The sequence below is a fragment of the Diabrotica virgifera genome, chromosome 4, assembly GCF_917563875.1.
Source record: "Diabrotica virgifera virgifera chromosome 4, PGI_DIABVI_V3a".
Taxonomy (NCBI): domain Eukaryota; kingdom Metazoa; phylum Arthropoda; class Insecta; order Coleoptera; family Chrysomelidae; genus Diabrotica; species Diabrotica virgifera.
In genome coordinates, this window is record NC_065446.1 from 212,932,236 (window position 1) to 212,938,033 (window position 5,798).

Below are 5,798 nucleotides of genomic sequence, written 5' to 3' on the forward strand. Positions count from 1 at the left end.
CAGCTGATTCTAAAAATAATTCAAATGAATGGTAATTTTTCTATTTTTTACAATTAAAAATCAAAAGAAATAGGTACTATTTACAGGTAATAATATGCGTAAATTATTCGTTTCATAAAGAATAAATAAAATTGAAAACGGATTTTATAATACTTACATAATTGTTTAAACAAAAGAGATCGAGCCAGAGCAAAACTAACAGACAAAACAACAAAAAAAGCCACTAATTTCCGTTATTCCATTTTCCATCAAAATCAAATCAGAAATTTTTAGGTTATGAAATGTGATGACCACGCGAGACGCGACCCTATATAGATACACGCTCGGCAAATTTGAAAATGAACGCAAATTGAACAGTAAATGGACTCTCTAAATTATAGGACATTGGTAGTATGTTCATAGAATGTCTTGTGGTTACATTTCACCAATAATTTAATCAGATGTTCACCAAATGTTCCTTGAATGTCCAGGACATTCAAACATTAATATAACTTTGATAGTACATTCCTGGAATGTTTTGTGTTGTTAGGGTTAATCATATTTTTTTGCCCATAATTCTGAATATTTTCCTATTTCTTGCCAGGATTTTTGTTTGAATAATCCTTTATTTAGGAGAGCTTTTATATAGGAGAGTCCTTTATCTAAGTGTAGCTATCTGTAGGCTCTCTCTGTATTTGAGTATTGTTCTTTTCGTATGTATGGAGGAGAGTAACTTGGTTAGTGTTCCCAAATTTATCCATCAGTGCTTTTAATTGGCTCTGTTTCTTATCCTGTCGAGGGTGTTTTTAACTTCTAGAGAATATTCATTGGTTTTAATTCCAGTGTAACTCCATTTAAAGTATTATACATATTTAAATGCTTGTCTTATTTTTGATACAACACAAATTACTCATTATATTTGCCGATATGCATACATTGCAGTGTACTTGCTGTATAACGATTTCTTCGTTGATCGTGATCGTATAAATAGCACTTAATTGCATAAAGTGGTTTATGTACTAAAAATCTATAAACAAAGTTTTATTCCCTCAACTTCAGTATTTTAGTTGTCTTGAATCTCATAAATATTTCATGCCGAGTTGATAAAAGACCTTCCTGAGTTACAATTTAATAGCTACAAGGGTGTATTTTACTGTAAGCAATTGCAGTAAAAATATACTTTTCATGTACAGTAACAATAAAAGTAATGAAAGCATTTCCAGTTATAAATCACAAGGCATATATGAGACGTCGTCCATTTTGTAATGACAAAGTGCTTTCTTCTAAACAGTTTTATTTTCAATATAGCCTTTTTCTATTTTTTTTTATATATACACAGGGTAAATTAAATAAATTCCATAAACTAACAACAGACATGTGGAACCCAGAAGAAATTCCAGGAGACTGGAAAAAAGCCATTACATACCCAATCGACAATAAGGGAGACAAACTCATCTATAAAAACTATAGAGGCTTATCCTTACTCTGTGTAAGTTATAAGGTGTTGACGTAAATCATAAACTGGAGATTAAGTCACTACACTAAAAAAATCAGTAGAATACCAGCCCAGGTTTAAACCAGGGCGGTCTACTACTGACCAGCTCTTCAACCTGAAACAAATATTAGCTAAGGTCTGGGAGCACGTCATAGACATTTACCAAATCTTTGTAGATTTTCGACAAGTCTAGAATAACATACATAGAGATAAAATATATTTATTATGCAAGAATTCGATATACCAAGAAAATTTGCAAAATTAGTTCAAGCCTCCATGGCTAACACAGAAGCGCAAGTACGAATTCAAAATCAGTTGGCTGATCTCTTCCAACACATTTAAAACAGAGAAGTCTTAAACAGCGTTGGTCAAGGCGAAGGTGACTTAATGAAGATGATAAAAAAGAGAAAACTTAAATATCTGGGGCATATAATGAGAGGTAGCATATACAGGATGCTGCAGTTGATACTCAATGGAAAGATCGACGGAAAAAGAGGAATTGGTCGAAAGAAATATTCATGGCTCCGAAACCTTCGTCAATGGACTGGCTTATCAGTAGATCAGTTGTTACATGCCGCACAAGGTCGAGAACGATATCGGCAAATTGTTATGGAAGCTACCCACGCCTAAAAATTTGGGCACGGTACTTAAAGAAGAAGAAGAAGATCTCTTCCAGATAACTAAAGCGCTAAAACAGGGAGGTAAGCTGGCACGAACCCTGTTTAATATGCATGGGACAAGTTACTATAAAAGATGTCCGTAAACCAAAAAAAAATACTGTTCAATAGGTCTAAGCAGATTGTAAAACAATGGGTCCATAAAGTAACGCATAAATTCAGTATTTCGTAAGCAGGCGACTTTAAAGAAAAAAACCCGAAACTGGTCGATTTTTATTTTTAAATTACGATTTTTTAGCATATATATCTTAGTAGTGACGTCATCCAATTGGGCGTGATGACATAATCCATGACTGTTTTAAATGAGAATAGTGGATCATGTGATAGCTCATTTAAAAGGATATTTCATTATATATTCAGTGATATAAACATTAACATAATTATTTATACAGGGTGTTAAAAAATTTTTAGTAATTAAATTAATTGAGACAAAAGAAGAATGTGTGTAATATATCCACGGGATTTTGACAAAACATCGTAAGCATCAATTTTCCGAAAATGAGATTTTTATCTTAAATGGTTCCTTACAATAATTTACAGCTGATTCAAAATTATTTTTCCCATAACATGACCATGACATGACCAAAATGACCTTTGGGAGAATTACTCAGTGTTATCTTAAATGTGTTAGAACTCAGTCAGTGCAAATTTTATTTCGCTTCTTCTTCTTAAAGTTCCCTCTCCTATCGGAGATCGGATATCATAATGGCTATGGTCACTTTGTTGGCTGATGCTCTGAGTAGTTGTAATGAACTACAGTTAAACCATTCTCTAAGGTTCCTCAGCCAGGAGATGCGTCTTCTTCCTATGCTTCTTCTTCCTTGGATCATTCCTTGCATAATAATTTTCAGCAACTGATATTTTTCTCCTCTGGTAATGTGATCCAAATATTCCAGTTTCTTAGTTTTTATATTTTCATAATTTCTTACTCCTTATTTAAACGTCGTAGCACTTCAACATTGGTAATCTTTTGAACCCACTGAATTTTCAATATTTTTCTGTAACACCACATTTTGAACGCTTCTATTCTTCTTACGTGTTGTCTCTTCAATGTCCAAGCTTCCATTCCGTATAGCAACATAGAAAATATGTAGCATCTTAGACCCCTTAATCTGAGAGGCAACTGAAAATCTTTGTTTTTAAGCAGTGTCTTCATTTTTATAAATGCTTGCCTTGCAATTTCAATTCGGACTTTAATTTCTTTGCTTTGGTCATTTTTGTCATCAACCCAGGTTCCCGCTAGAACAATTTAAAACGAAAATAGTGGTAGTTTTAATAAATCTTCTTATTCAATAGATGCGGTAAGTTTTTAAAACTTGTTTTTATGGTTTATTGTCTTTTTAATAGAATTCTAAGTCTAATTTACTAATTTGGTAATGACATAACCCATGTTTTTTAGTTGTTCTTGTGCAAGTATCTTAAATAATACATATTTGCAACAAAAATATATCATAAAATAAATGTCGACTCGATTCTAGTTTTCTGTTGACCCAGATATGAAAATATCAAAGGCACCGCTAGGAAAATATTCCAAAAATGCTGTTCAGAGGAACTATATGAAACGAGTCTTTGTACTCTCATACAGAGTATGGCATTAGTAAAAATACAAAAATAGACGGTTTTGTTTTAAAAAGACGTAAGTTTTCACTCTAATTGCATACAGAATATCCCACCAGAATGAAAACAATGGGAACCTTCTCTGGTTACACCTCCGAGGCTTCTACAATTTGCAAGCCATACGGATGCTGAGACTAAGCAAGATGAGGGAATTCTACAATTTACAATTCACGTCCCATCTGCTCAGCGCGGTAAAGTTCCAACGAGAATGGTTCCCTTCATACTCCACACAGAGTAAATGTAAATCAAAAATGAATAACCATTTTCAATTTCGTTGCAAAACGAAAATACAGCCGAACCATATTCTAGTCCAATCAGAGAGTGCTGCAAGCACCTCTACCGGTTTCGAAACTTATTAGTCTCTCATCAGGAGGCACATATGCTGCTCTCCCTGATCCAACCAAAACAAACCCCAGCGTGCAGTCCCGAATTGCAACGAACGAAATGGCATAGATGCCCTAGAGGCAACTGCTAGCAAAAACACGTAAGTTTTCACTCTAATGGCATACAGAATATCCCACCAGAATGAAAATCCCACCAGAATATGTGCCTCCTGATGAGAGACTAATAAGTTTCGAAACCGGTAGAGGTGCTTGCAGCACTCTCTGATTGGACTAGAATATGGTTCGGCTGTATTTTCGTTTTGCAACGAAATTGAAAATGGTTATTCATTTTTGGTTTTGTTTTAATTTAAATCTGTCTCCTGCCATCCCCCGATAGCGCTATTTCTAGGTCTACCTGTTATCAGGGAGGCTATGCAGGAAGACAAATTTACATCAAAACTTCCGTAGTCCTCGGTATACAATAAAACTATTTATACCGGAGTAAGTATAGAACGCTCTCTAACAGGGAATAAGTGAAATAAACGTCGACTCGATTCTAGTTTTCTGTTGACCCAGTTATGAAATTATCAAAAGGCACCGCTAGGAAAATATTCCATAAATGCGGTTCAGAGAAACTATATGAAACGAGTCTTTGTACTCTCATACAGAGTATGACATTAGTAAAAATACAAAAATAGACGGTTTCGTTTTGATTTAAATCTGTCTCCTGCCATCCCCCGATAGCGCTATGACCTTGCGCTTACATAGCCTCCTTGATAACAGGTAGACTTAGAAATAGCGCTTTATGTTATATATTTTGAAAAAAACATTTTTTTATTAAAAATAATTTTTTTTTAATTTAAAACCAAATTGATTCAAGCATCAGCATTTTGAACCAACGAAACTTACATATTATACATAATACATAAGTAAAGCGACTTATAAAGCGGTAACGATTGATTTTATTTGAGTTGCTAATTAGGATGTGATTTAGCCGATTTTTTTACCAAGAGAAAGGAACCAACTTAATTTTGACTTGCTTACTTTTGACTAGAAACTTTTTAAAAATCAAAAATAAAACTTTTTACAAACACTTTAAAATGTTGTAGTGAGTTTTATAAGCTAAATTTTTCTGGAATTTTTTTTTTATAAAATATGTACTTTCTTTTTGAATTATTTGTGAAAACCAGTCTAAAAACGTCGTTTATTTGTTGAAAAATGGACACATTTGCTCGCAAATTACTCGAAATTATTAACTTACTGAAAAAACGCAATAAAACAATAAAAGTTGCTTAGAATTAGTCAGTGTCTCCACTTCCGGACTTATTTTGAAAGTGTATTTTTCCACCCCCGCCAAGGGGTGAAACTCACCACCAGTATAAAAGCATACATCACAATATCACTTTTTTTGTTTGACATATTAGCTATGTGCATGCCGAATTTCATGTCAATCCAAGCGTTTCTTTAAAATTTCGAGAAATAACCGTGAGTAAATGGACTATAGTGCAACCGATCGCTTGGAACTTTTTCACATCTGTGTTTCTGTGTGAAAACGTTGCACAATTTGTCTTTAAAATTTGTATTACAACTTACCTATTATACAATCAGTAGTTCAACAAATCTCATCGTTTTTGGGTTGTTTAAGAATAGATTGTTCGAATAGATTCCTTGAATGTAAAAAGACTAATGTAATTATGTAAAGTCACT